The sequence below is a fragment of the Lasioglossum baleicum genome, unplaced genomic scaffold (assembly GCF_051020765.1).
Source record: "Lasioglossum baleicum unplaced genomic scaffold, iyLasBale1 scaffold0973, whole genome shotgun sequence".
Lineage (NCBI taxonomy): Eukaryota > Metazoa > Arthropoda > Insecta > Hymenoptera > Halictidae > Lasioglossum > Lasioglossum baleicum.
This window is the reverse complement of record NW_027470032.1, coordinates 27,438-42,607: the sequence shown is the minus strand read 5'-3', so window position 1 is coordinate 42,607 and position 15,170 is coordinate 27,438. Positions and strand designations below refer to the sequence as shown.

The following is a 15,170-nucleotide window of genomic DNA, read 5'->3' as shown; positions in this document are numbered from 1 at the left end:
TCAAAATTTATTTAATTTAAATGAAATAATATAGTACAAAAAATATCATAACGTAAAAAAAATATTTAATTGAACATACGGACAATCAATTATTTGTCCTCCATATCATCTTAATATTAAAAAGTTATTAATAAAATATCAATAATAAAATTGTATAATTGGATAATTTTTAAAATTTTTTAAATAATTAATATTTATTAAAGATAAAGTAAATAAAATTAAGATTGGAAATATTAATCGAATTACTCCTCCTAATTTGTTAGGAATTGATCGTAAAATTGAATAAGCAAATAAAAAATATCATTCTGGTTTAATATGAATTGGTGTAATTATTGAATTAGGTATTTTAAAATTATCAAGGTCTCCAAAATAATAAGGATATAGAAAATTAATGAATATAAATAAATTTAAAATAATAATAAATCCTAATAAATCTTTAATTATAAAATAAGGATAAGAAGGAATTTTATAGATATTTCTATTTGTTCCTATAAGCTTTGTTGATCCCGTAATATGTAAAACAATTAAATATAATATTACTATTATTATAATAATTAATGGTAAAATAAAATGTATTGAAAAAAATCGATTTAATGTTGAATTATTAATTGATAATCCTCCTCAAATTCATTCTACTAATAATTGACCAATATAAGGAATTGCTGATATTAAATTTTACAGCTCCTCAAAAAGATATTTGTCTTCATGGTAAAACATAACCTATAAATGCTGTTATTATTGATAATAAAGAAATTATAATTCCAATATTTCAAACTATATTTAATTTAAATGATTAATAAAATAAATTTTGTGCAATATGTATATATATTATTATAAAATAAAAAGGTGCTCCATTTGTATGAATTAATCGAATTAATCATCCAGAACTTACATCTTTTATAATATGAGAAATTCTTATAAATGCTAAATCAGTATTTGGACAATAATTTATTCATAAAATAAAACATGAAATAATTTTAATTAATAGACATAAACGAAGAATTGATCAAAAATTTCATATAATATTAATATTTACAGGCGTTGCTAAATAAATAAAATTGAAAATAAATTTTAATGTTTTATTATTCTTTAATTTTTCATATTTATTCATATTAGATTTTTCTTTTCGTAAACATTTTTTTATAATAGATGTTATTTTAACTGAAAAATATAAAATAATAAATAATATTATAATTATAAAAAATAATATATTAATATTTAAATTAACTTTTTTTATTTCAATACTTATTAATAAATTATTATTTAAATTTAAATTTGAATTATTAAATAAATAATTTTTAAAGAAAAAATAATTTAAGTATATATATATAAATTATTAATCAATTAATAAATAATCATATAATATTAATTTTGTTAAATTTAAATTTTGGTAAATTTAATAAAGTAATAAAATAAGAAAAAATAATTATAATACCTGAAATATAAACAATTATGGATGTAATTAATTTATAAATATAAAATATATTATTATTAAAAAAATAGTAAATATTTTATAGGAGAATAAAAATTATTAATTGCTAAAACTAAATTTGTAATTAAAAATGATATAATTAATGATGACAAATTTATTATAATTATTATAATTATTATTATAAATTATATTAATTATTATAATTTTCAAAAAATAGTTTATTATAAACAATAGTTTTGGACACTATAATAATTTTATTATAAAATTTTTTTGAATTTTATTAATATAAAAGTATAATTTTGCTTTAAATAAATTAATTATTAATTTTAATTAACAAAACTAATGTTTTTATTAAACTATAAAGCTTAAATATTAATTATAAATTATATTACAATTTAATTACTGAAATTATAAATATTATTTTATTATTTAAATTTATTATATTATCTTATTTAAGTAATTATTTATTAATATTTTTAATTTCAATTCAATATATTTCTTTTTCTTATTTAATATATTTAATTAATAATTATAATAGACGAATTTATTTAATATATTTAATTTATTCCGTAGGAGAAGCAAGTTTAGGATTATCATTAAATGTAAGTTTAAATTATATATATGGACATCAAAAAATTAAATTAATTATATAAATTAATTAAAATTTTTAAATGAATGAACTATTAATTTTAATATTTATCTTTTTTTTATATTTAAAATTAATTTAATTTTAAATTCTAATTTATTATTTTTAATTATTTTTTTTCTAATAATAAAATTAAATTGATTACATTTAAAAATTATTATTATGAATTTATGATTAAGATTTTATTCTTTTAATTTGATAATTTTAACTTTATGAATTTTTTCTCTAATTATTATAAATTTAAGTAATGAAAATAAATTATGTTTATTTCTTAATTATATAATAATAATATTCATATTTTTATTTTCTGTTTCCTTAAATAATTTATTTTTTTGTTTAATATCTGAAGCTAGATTACTAACAATTTTTTATTAATAATAAATTGAGGTTATTCTATAAATCGAATTTTGTTAAGATTTTATTTAATATTTTAAACTTTATTTTTTTCTTTACCATTATTATTTATTATTTTATATTTATATATAAAAAATATTAATTTAAATTTTAAATTGATAGAATTAACTAATAATTATGTTTCAATATTTATATTTATTTATATATTATTATCATTTTTAGTTAAAATTCCTATATATATAATACATTCTTGATTATATAGGCTCATGTTGAAGCACCTTTTATGGTCCAATAATCTTTGCATCAATTATATTAAAATTAGGATGTAATGGATTATTACGAATAATATTCATTTTTAAATATTATTTTTCTAACAAATAATTATTTTTAATTAGAAGAATTTTAGGTATATTAATTTTAATAATTATATGTTTACGTCAATTAGATATAAAATTGATTGTTGCTATATCTTCTATTATTCATATAGGATTAATATTAATAGGAATAATAACATTTACTAAATTAGGTATTTATGGTAGATATTTAATTATAATTTCTCATGGATTAAGATTATCTGGATTATTTTATTTAATTGATATAATTTATAAGCAAACAAATCGACGTTTATTATTAATCAATAAAGGATTAATTAATTTAATGCCTTCTATATCTATAATATGATTTATATCATGTTCTTCAAATAGATCAGCTCCTTTTTCAATTAATTTAATTAGAGAAATTTTTTTATTAATAAGTTTAATATATCAATATAAAATTTTATTGTTATTATTATTTTTATATTGTTAATTAAGATTTATTTATTCAATTTATTTATTTTCATTTATTAATCATGGTAAATATTATTTTAAGTTTAATTTATTTAATGGTAAATTAATTAATTACTTTACTTTAATAATACATTGAAATCCTTTTAATATTTTTGTATATAATTTAATTTTAATGTAGTTTGAAATAATTAAAGATATTAATTTTTAAAATTAATTTTATTAATAAATATTAATTTTAAATTATAATCAAATTATATATTTATAGAATTTATTTATTTTTTTTAAGTTTATTTTTTTTAATTTTAAATTTTTATTATTTATTATTTAATAATATTATTATTATAGAATGAAATATTCGTAGATTAAATTCCATAAAATTTAATTTTATAATTTATTTAGGTTCAAGAAGAATAATATTTTTATTTTTAGTAACATTAATTAGACCAATAATTTCATTATATAGAATCAATTATACAAATTTAGAAAATTTTTTAATTAAACGATTTTTTTATTTAATAACATTATTTTTAACTTCTATATATTTTTTAATTATTAGTTTTAATATATTAACTATTATAACTGGCTGAGATGGATTAGGTCTAATTTCTTATTGTTTAATTATTTATTACCAAAAAAATAAATCATTTAATTCAGGAATATTAACAATTATTTTAAATCGTTTAGGTGATTGTCCTTTATTAATATTAATTTCTATAATAATAATATTTGGTAGATGAAATTTATTATTATATAAAATTAATAATTTAATAACAATTTTATTTATTATAATGATTTTTACTAAAAGAGCACAAATTCCATTTTGTACATGCTGCCAATAGCTATAATTTCTCCAACACCAGTTTCATCTTTAGTTCATTCTACTACATTAGTAACTGCAGGTGTATATTTACTATTTCGATATTTAGAATTATTAGAAATAAATTATAAAAATTTTATTTTATTAATTTCTAGATTAATAATATTATATTCAGGTATTTCTGCAATTTTTGAATTAGATATTTAAAAAATTGTTGCATATTCAACTTTAAGTCAATTAAGTTTTACAATAAGAATTTTGTCTTTAAATTTAAAGGATTTTGCTTTTTTACATTTATTTATTTATGCATTATTTAAAGCTTTAATATTTATATGTGTTGGAAGTTATATTCATTATTTGAATAATATTCAAAATTTAAAATTTTATAATGGAATATTTTATATTTATCAAATAAAAAGATTAATTTTTATATTTTCTTTATTTCGTTTAATAGGTTTTCCTTTTTTAGTAGGATTTTCTTCTAAAGATTTAATAATTGAAAGTTATTTTAGTTCAAAAATAAATTTATTTAAAAATTTAAATTTAATTATTAGAACAATATTAACTGTTGTATATTCTTTTCGAATTATAACAATTTTATTAAATAAAAATTTAAATTTAAATTTAATTTAATTTAAAGAAGATAGTTTAATAAATTCTTGTATATTAATTATAATAATTTTTAGAATTTTTTAAACTAAAATTATATTTAATTTAATATTTATAATACAAATTATAATTTAAAATTTTTTTATAAAAATATTAATTTTTAAAATATTTATATTAAGATTTTTTTTAAATATAATTTTAAACAAATTAATATTTCAAAAATATATTATAATATTTTATTATAATTTAATAAATTTAAATTTAATTTATATTAAATCTTATTTAAAATCATTACAATATGTTTATTTATATGAAATTATATTTGAAAAATTTATTATGGAATTAATTACAAGTAAATTTATATTATTATTAAATGAAATTAATATTTATTTTTATTTTAAAGTTTATAATATTATTATTATATATATAAAGAGAGAGAGAGAAGATTGTATTGATCAAATTTTTAAGTCGAAATTAAATGTAAATTTTTACTCTTATATAAATTATAATTTAATTTTTTTTATAATTTAATTAATAAATATCTTTATATTGAAAATATAAAATTTTTTAAATAAACTATATAAGAAATTGGAATTTTTATTCGTTAAATTTATTAACAATAAATTACCTCTAATTTTGGTTTCAATTAAATTATTAATTATATAAATAGGGATAATAACATTATTAATATTAAATTATAAAGTTTGAAGCTTTATTTATTTTATTTCTTTATATTTAAATAGCTTATAATAATGAGCATAATATTGAAAATATTATGGAAAATTTTTAATTTTTTAAATATATTTTAAAAAATTTATAATTTAAAATAATTATTATACCTTTGATTTCACAAATCAATATATTTTTTAAACTATTTAAATTTTTATTATTAATATAATCAATTTAAATATTCATTTAATCATTCAATTAATAAAATAATAAATAAAAGAAATAGAAAAAATAGAATTAGTAATTCTATATAATAATTTACATCATTTAATTTAAAAATAATTGGAATTATTAAAATAATTTCAGCATCAAAAATTAAAAATATTAAATATATTAAATAAATAGGAAAAGAAAATGGTGAAATACCTTTAGAAATTATGTTAAATCCACATTCAAAAGATAATTTTTTATCTAATTTATATTTAAATATTATAGATAATAAAAAATTAATTAAAAGTAAAATTAATGAAATGAATATTAATAAAAATATAAATAAATAAAATTTATTATAATAAATGTTTTATATAAATATAAATTTTATAATAATTATTTAATTGGAAATTAAATGTATCATTATACTATGTATAATAAAATTAAAGTGAAATTCATAAATATAAATTAAAATATAAAAATAATCAAATTATAGCTACAAAATGTCAATATCAAATTGAAAATTCCAAAATAATATAATGAGATTTTGAAAAATGATTAAATTTTAATCCTAAAAATGTATAAAATAATATAATTGAACCAATTAATACATGAAATCCTGTTATTAAAAAATACAGTGAACCAAAAACTCTATCATTAATTGTAAAATATGAATGAATATATTCAAATAATTGAATTATTATAAATAATAAACCTAAAATTATAGTATATACTATATATATAATTGATTTTTTTTGTTATATTTTCATATATAAATGTAAATCATTGAAATAGTAAATCCTGAATAAATTAAAGTAATTGAATTTAATAATGCAATTTCTAAAGAATTAAATATAATAATACCTTTAGGAGGCCATATATTTATAATTTTAATTGAAGAAGAAATATATATATGAAAATAACTACAAAAAAAAGAATTAAAGAAAATGATTCTGATAAAATAAATAAAATTAACTAAATTTTAAAAAATTTATAACATAATTTGTATGACATCATTGATAAGTTCCTTCACGAATAGTACCTCGTATTCATAAAATAAAAATTAAAATCCTATTAAAAATTATTATTAATAATTGATAATTAAATTTAATATATATTAAATTAATTAATTCAATTATTAAATATATTAAATTTAATGACTTTAATATAGAACAAGGTCTTAATGTAACTAAATGATAAGAAAAATTATTTTTTATCATAATTTTTAATATTCTGAATAATATAAAATTATTAATATTGAAAAAACATAAGCTTGAATAAATGATATAAAAATTTTTAAAGTTATTAATATATTTTGAATTCAAAAAGAAATAAAAATTAAATATATAAAATTTAAAAAAAAATTTCCTAATAATGTTAAAATTAAATGACCAGAAATTAAATTAGCACATAATCGAATTGATAAAGTTAAAGGACGAATAACATTTCTAATTAATTCAATAATTACTGTAAAATTTATTAAATATAAAGGTGAATTTAATGGTACTAAATGAATAGAAAATAATTTTTAAGATTTAATTATTACATATAAAATAGAAGCTATTCATAATGTTAGTGATAACATTAAATTAAATAATAAATGACTTGTTGGAGTATAAGGAATTAATCCTAAAAAATTAGTAATAAAAATATATATTAATAAATTTATAAAAATAATAATATTTGAATTATATTTATAAATTATTATAAATTCATTACATAATAATTTAATAAATTTAACAAATAAAATATTAATTCAATCTAAAATAATATAATAATTATTAAATAAAATTATATAAAATATAATAGGAAAATAAATAAATATTCAATTAGAAATAAAATTGCTATAACAATTTATACTATTTATTGGATCAAATATTTCATATAAATTTATAGAATTAATATTCATTTATTAAAATTAATTTTTTTTATTTTAATTTAAATTAATTAATATATAATTTAAATTAATAATTAAATATAATAAATTAAAAAATAAAAATATATAGTTCACATAAAAAAATTGGTGTTATTTGTGGAATTCATTAAAAGTAGTTTTTACTGTAACTGATTTAAAAGGTCCATTCTTTCAAATTTAAGATATTTAATGATTTAATTTTTAAAAAAATAATGAAAATATTAATTTTAAATTGACAATTTAGTGTTATATAAAACTTTAACTAATTTTTTTTAATTAAATTTTATTTTTAATTAAATTTTATTTTTAATTCATTTTATAAAATTAGTTAAAGATGTTCTCTCAACGGTAATGGGTATAAATCTATGATTTATTCCACAAATATCAGAACGTTGTCCAAAATATTAGGTCAGGGAAAAAGAAATCCATTATTTCTGTGTGAACTTCGAGACTTTATTTAGCATGTCTCGGATTGTCCGATTTGGGTCAAGTATACACCGTTTTGTTCTATAATTTGTTGCCATTTTAAAGGTAGGTTCGTAATGCCTCTCTCATAGAAGTCTTGGTACTTATTGACGAGAAACTCTAGTAACCGATTTTCGCAATCTTCTCTTGATGCCGATTTCTTATCGCTCGGGAAGTATTGCAATGCGAGAAAGAGATGGTAATCGCTTGGTGCCAGGTCCGGGTTATATGGTGGATGCATTGAAACTTCCCAACCAAGCTCATGGAGTTTATGGCGAGTCACAACAGACGTGTGTGACCTGGCGTTGTCCTTATGGAACACAACAACTCTTCTGTTGGCTAATTCTGGCCGTTTCTGGTCAATCGCTAGCTTCAAACGATCCAGTTGTTGACAGTAGAGATCCGAATTTAGGGTTTGGCCATATGGAAGCAACTCGTAATAAATGATTCCTTTCCAGTCCCACCAAATGCACAGCAGAACCTTCCTGGCAGTTAGTCCTGGTTTGACTACCGTTTGAGCTGCATCACCGCGCTTTGACCACGATCGTTTTCGCACAATATTGTCGTATGTGACCCATTTCTCATCCCCAGTCATCATCCGTTTAAGAAATGGGTCGATTTCATTCCGTTTGACCAAGGCTTCGCAGATGGAAATTCGATCCATCGTGTTTTTTCGCGTTAATTGGTGTGGCACCCAAACATCGAGCTTCTTTTCGAATCCAGCTTTGTGCAAATGGTTTAAAACTGTTTTATGGTCAATCTTTAGCTCCTGGGTGATGCTACGACCACTAACATGTCGGTCAACTTCGATTATTTCTGTGATTTTATCGACATTTTCGACGACGGGCTTGCCTGTTCGAGGTGCATTTTTAACATCGAAAATACCTGAACGGAATCGACGAAACCAAAATTGTACGTAATTAGCTGTTACAGTATCGGGACCATAAACACCATTCGCAATTTCAGCCGCCTGGCTTGCATTTTCTCCTTTATCAAAGAAAAACTGTATAATGTACCGAATTTTCTCTTTGTTGGCTGCCATTTTTAACACCCTGTAACTCACAACTGAATGGACCAAACAAAAAACAGCAAAAGAATTTTGTTGACGTGAAATATCACCTTGACAACGAGCATAAATTCGTAATTATTTGATCGATACTTTACGAGATATCGATCACTGCAGCCATCTACCAAAAGAATAATGGATTTCTTTTTCTCCAACCTAATATAATCGTGAACGTAAACAGAATAAATTAAATTCATTAATTCGTCCTGGAATTGCATCAATTTTAACACCTAAAGATGGTACAGTTCCGGAATGAATTACATCAGTTGATGTAACTAATAAACGTGCATTTCCTACGGCTGAAATCGAGCAGCTTATGTGGGAGGAGGCTGACAGTGTCGTGAGTGTGGCGACCAAGTCGTCCAAATTGAAGGGCAGCAGCGTCCGCATTCTGCGGGCGGCCGCAGAAGAACGCCTCGCCGAGGCAAACACCCGAGCTGCCTGGGGGTTCGGACTGTTCCCCGGCGCGGCGTGGCGACCCGCATTACCAACGGCCGCGGAGACGCCGTTCGAGTTTCGCGGTAGCAATGATATCGCCAACCCGTTGGAAGAGGGACCTGCGACGACCGGGGCCCCAAAGACGATGAAGAAGATGATGACGACGGAGCGCGCGTCGTACGAAGAGGCGAACGCGCGGAGGTTGATGCCGGCGCTCCCGGGCAGAAGACTGCAGGAGCCAGGAGAAACGGCGGCAGCCAGGCTGGCGCGAGCGACGGCTGTGACAGCTGCGCCGGCCGCCAGGGGCTATGATTCGGCGGCGGCGGCTAGGGAGAGAGTGGAGATGCAGCCACCCCCACCACTACTCACCATCGGCGCAGCGACTCCACTCCCAGCGCCAGCCGAATTGACGATGGTGGTAGGGAGGAGAGAGCGACGAGGCCACGCGGCGGCAGCCTCCAACCCTGCGCCGCGCGGCTCGGCCGACAAGCTGCCGCGCCGACACGGTGCGCGTGCACCGAAGAAGTAAGGTGCGTTCGCACTGCTCCGGGAAGAAGAGAAACGAAGACGACGCTACGTGTCCTTCCGGCCAGATCGGCGGCGGGCTCCAGGCCGGAGCCGGCCAAGCCGAAGCTGGCCAGGGCGCTATCGAGGGCTGCCGTAGCCATTACCCTGCAGAAACCCTCAGAGAGTGGGTATGCCGAGGTCATGGCTGCGGCGAAGACCAGGGTCCGGCTGGAGGTCATCGGCATAGACTCGCTACAGATAAAGCGGGCAATGAACGGGGGCCTCCTTCTGGAGATTTCCGGCCCTGAGAGGGAGACGAAGGCCGCATGCCTCGCTGCGGCCCTCAGGCCTGCACTGGTGGACGGGGGCTGCCAGGCCGGCGAAGTGGCCTGTGGTCACATTCGGCAGTCCCGTCGCGGCCTGGGTACCGCGTGGGTGAAGTGTCCGCTCGCCTCCGCTAGGAAAATCGCCGAGGCCGGCAAAATTAAGGTAGTATGGGCGTCCGCCCGAGTTGAAGTGCTGGAGCAGAGGAGGCTTCAGTGCTCCAAATGTCTGGGGTTCGGGCACGTGAGGGCCAAATGCCCACCTGCTGGGACCTTGGCAGACCGTTCAGCCACAGGTTGGGGGAAAGGCGTGTGCTCCTCCATCGACGAGAAGAGGAGTCGCGGCCAAGAAAAGGATGATGAGACCCCCCCCCCCTCCCGCTGAAGAAGGGGCGAAAAGAACAACAACAACAACCGGAAACGAAGGAGAAAACGGAGACGGGAACCATTACCGCACCCATCGCCATGGAGGTGGCCCCGGAGGAGGGGAGTGTGCAAACCTGTTAGTGCTCAGTTTCCTCCAGGGAAACGTGAACCACTCGCGAGCGTCCCAAGACCTGATGGCATAGGCGCTCGCGGCACGGTACGTGGTCCTGGTGGTGGTGGGGGAGCCCTACCGCGTGCCGGACAATCCCAACTGGTACGGCGACCTGCCTGGCCTGGTCGCAGTGGTGTGGAGGGGTACGCCGAGAAACCCCTCCGCGGAACTGCTACACCGTGGAAATGGCCACGTGTGGATTCGGTGGGGCGACGCTGCAGTGGTGGGATGCTTCATCTCGCCCAACTGCACACTCGCGCAATTCGAGGACTACCTGGGCGAGATGAGAAGAGCGGTGGTCCAACACTCGTCTGGGTGTCTGATCGTTCTCGGCGATTTCAACGCCCACGCGGAAGTGGGATCCTCCAATGCCGGAGGACGAACGCGAGGGGCGAGACGTTGCTCGACTGGGCTGCCGGACTGGAATTGAGGATCCTGAACAGGGGACGAGCCAGCACGTGCGTGAGGCCGATGGGTAAGTCGGTGGTGGACATCACCTTCGCTACGCCGGCCGCGCTGAAGAGGCTCCCCGCATGGAGGGTGGACGCGTCGCTGGAGCTCCTGAGCGACCATATCCCTATCCTCATGCGGTACTGCGTCCCGGGCTCGGTCCGGTGTCCCCCCGGCGACGTCGAAGAAGGACGTCGAAGAAGACACAAGAGGAACGGCAAGAGGATCCGCCAGGAAAAGAAGAGGAAGAAGAGGGGCGATCGACATTGCCCGTCGGTGGCAGCTGAAGCGCATGGACGAGGATGCGCGGCCCACGTGGCGGACTGGCACACTAGCCCGGCGCGAGACATGGAGGCACAGGTTTCGGAACTGCAAAGGGCCGTGACCGAGGCGTGCGCCGTTTCCATGCCAAGAGCATCGATGAAGCCGCAGAGGTCTGTGTATTGGTGGGACGAAAGACTGACGGTACTCAGCGAGAGCGCGAACCGAGAGAGCAAAGCGCCGACAAGTCCCTCCGCAGGGCGATCAAAAGGGCACGGGCCGCCAAGTGGAACGAGTTTTTTGGAGACGCTGGATCGGGACCCTTGGTGTAGTCCGTACCGCGTCGTGCTAGGTAGGAATAGGGGATGGGCTCGGCCGCTCGCCGAGAGCATGGAGCTCGCCTTCGCCGAAAGGGTCTTCGACGTCCTCTTCCCCGGGTCTCCCGGGGTGGAGTGTCAGTCGGAGAAGGCCCCGAGGCCGGCGAAGCGGTGAGAAGTCGGATGGACCGACGATCTAGGGGTAACAACCGAGGAACTGGGCTGCGCGATTGGAAGAATGGGCGCGAGGTCCAAGGCGCCGGGACCCGACGGGGTCCCTGGACGCGTCTGGGTACTCGCGGCGAATGTCCTCGGAGGTCGCATCAAGGCCCTCTTTATCGAGTGCCTGAAGAGTGGAAGATTTCAGAAGAGATGGAAGAGGGCCAATGTGGTATAGCTGCCGAAGCCTGGCAAGACCCAGCAATCTCCGTCGGCGTACAAGGCGATCTGCTTGCTGGTCGAGGGCGGAAAACTGTTAGAGAGGGTGTTAGCTCATAGACTGACTACCCACCTCTCAACGGTAGGTCCCGATCTGGACGATCGTCAGTTCGATTTTAGGCAGGGACGGTCGACCATTGAAGCGCTCTTGCGCGTCCAGTCCCTCTCCGTACGGGTCGTTCGACGGGGTGGGGTGATGCTTGCGGTCGGACTCGACATCGCCAATGCATTCAACGCCTTGCCCTGGACCGCTATCAGGTCTGCACTGGTTCGGTACCGAGTGCCCGATTACCTGGCAGCGGTGATTCGTGACTACCTGTCCGGCAGGTATTAGAATATCCCGAAAGGGACGGCACTGTCAGCCAGGAGGTGTACTGCGGGGAGGTGTACAGGGATCGGTGCTGGGCCCGATTCTGTGGGTTAGCGTTCAACGAGGTGCTACACGCCGCACTCCCGGCCGGGGTTAGCATCACGTGTTACGCGGACGATACCCTGGTCGCGGCGAGCGTGAAGGGCTACGAGGAGACAGCACTGCTCGCCGAGGAAGGGGTGGCCGTAGTAGCTGGGGACATAGAACGCCTGGGACTTCGCGTCTCGCCGGAGAAGACCCAGGCCATCTGGTTCCACGGCGGGAAGAAGAAGCGGGTAATATCACCCGCAAGAGGAATAATCTGCGTGGGAGGAAAGGCCGTCCAGATCGGCGAAAAAATGAAGTACCTCGGCCTCGTGCTGGACGGCCGATGGACCTTCGAGGACCATTTCGAGTAGCTCGCCCCCCGCCTGCAGAGGACGGGCATAGCGCTGTGGTGGATGCTGCCCAACATAGGAGGGCCGGACGAGAGTGGTGCGCCGATTCTACGCCGGTGTCATCCGCTCGACGGCCCTGTACGGCGCACCGGTGTGGGCGGACGTGTTGATGGCCAGAAAGAAGAACCGCGCCAAAGTGGCTAGCGTTTGGCGACGGGGGGCCATCAGGATCGCGAGAGAATACCGCAGACTCTCGCACGAGGCGGCCGCCGATCTGGCGGGCCTCCCACCGATGGACCAGCTGGCGGCTGCAGCAGGTCGGACCTGCGGGCTCCTGCGCCGCTACCGCGGAGGGAACCCCGGTCCAGAACCGGAGGAACTTGAAGAACTCGAGGAGAAGAAGAGGGAGATCCGGCGGCTCATAGGTTGTGACCTCTCGTTCCACGCCATTGTACCAGGCATGGCTGCGAGCGGTCGAGTTTGGCGAGCGGTGGCCTCCTTCTGCGAGCAGGTCATGCAGCGGAAGGAGGAGGCGGAGCGGAGTCGCGAAATGGGGACCCAGATCCGCGGCCGTTTCGGAAGAGGAGAGCGGTTGCGGCGAGCGCGACGCAGACTCGTTGCTCCGCAAGCCGGTGTTAATCCGACGCGAGGAGGAAATCCCGGATAATCGTCCGGTGAAGAACCTCCGACGGCGAGGCGAGTCCCCGCTTCTATGCCTTCCCGTCGACCGGAGGGCACCGCGGGCGGTCGGCCGAGGGCCGACCGTCGAGGGACCGCGGGTCCAGGGAGGTGTCGGTGCCGCGCGAGTGATCCCGCGGCACTGCAGAAGCATGAAGAAGACTGGGCTGGGAAGCCCGATGAGGAGCCCAGCGAGAGCTGGAGAAGTCGCGAGGAGGCACCGTTATCTTAGGTTCACGAAAGCGTGGCCTGTCATCTCGGGCCCTTCCTTGTGCGAAGAGGATGGACCACCGTATGGGTTTTAGTGGGTAAGAAGCCCACAGTCCCCTGGCATCCCCCTCAGGGGGGCGGGATATCATTGGAAGATTCCCACTGCTACAAAAAAAACTTATAAACGTAAAGGTAATTTTATAGCAACAACTATTCGATTATCTGTATCTAATAACGGAAATTGATTTATTGACTCATATATTAATATATACGTATCAAATTCAATATTATTAAAATCAGAATATTCATAAGATCTATATCATTGACGACCAATTGATTTAATTGAAAAAAATAGATTTAATAATTCATCAATATAATATAAAATTTTTAAAGATGGAAAACAAATAAATATTAAAATAATTATTGGATTAATTGTTCAAATTATTTCAATTTAATGATTTTTTAATAAATATAAATTAATAAATTTATTATTTAAAATATCAATAATTAAATATATAGTAAAAACAATAATTATTAATATAATTGTTATAATGAAATTATGAAAATAAATGAAATTATCAGAATAAAAAGTATTTGAATTTTGAAGAAAAAAATATTTCATGTTGCTATTTTTAATAATAAAATTAAATTTTATATAATTGAATTTTAAACTCATTGCACTTTTTCTGCCATATTAACATTTTTTAATCATTAAAATTCTACATTCATTCAATGAATGATTCAATGGAGGATAATTTATTAATCATTCTAAAGAAGATTGAAAAAATTTAAATAATAATAAACATTCATAAATTAAACTTTCTAAAATTAAAAATAATAACAAAATTATTCTTTCAATAAAATAATTGAACCAATTGAAGATAATAAATTTCAACTATAATAAGAATCAGGATAATCAGAATAACGTTGAGGTATTCCAATTAAACCTAAAAAATGTTGAGGAAAAAATGTTAAATTCACTCCAATAAATATTGTTAAAAATTGATGAACTAATCATTTTTTATTTAATATTATACCAGTAATTAAAGGATATCAATGAATGAACCTTGAAATAATACAGCCCCTACTGATAAAATATAATGAAAATGAGCAACAACATAATATGTATCATGTAAAATAATATCAATAGATGAATTAGATAATATAATTCCTGTTAATCCTCCAATTGTAAATAATAAAATAAGACCTAAAGATCATATAATAGAACTATTTATTTTAAATTTTGAACCATAATAAGTTGCTAACCAACTAAAAACTTTAATTCCAGTAGG

The 15,170-nt window shown here is 31.8% G+C and overlaps 1 pseudogene; it reads right to left on the bottom strand.

Annotated features, from left to right (window-relative positions):
• Positions 1-7,751: 7,751 nt before the first annotated feature.
• Positions 7,752-14,500, bottom strand: LOC143220446 (cytochrome c oxidase subunit 2-like; annotated as a pseudogene).
• Between the last annotated feature and the right edge of the window lie 670 nt (positions 14,501-15,170).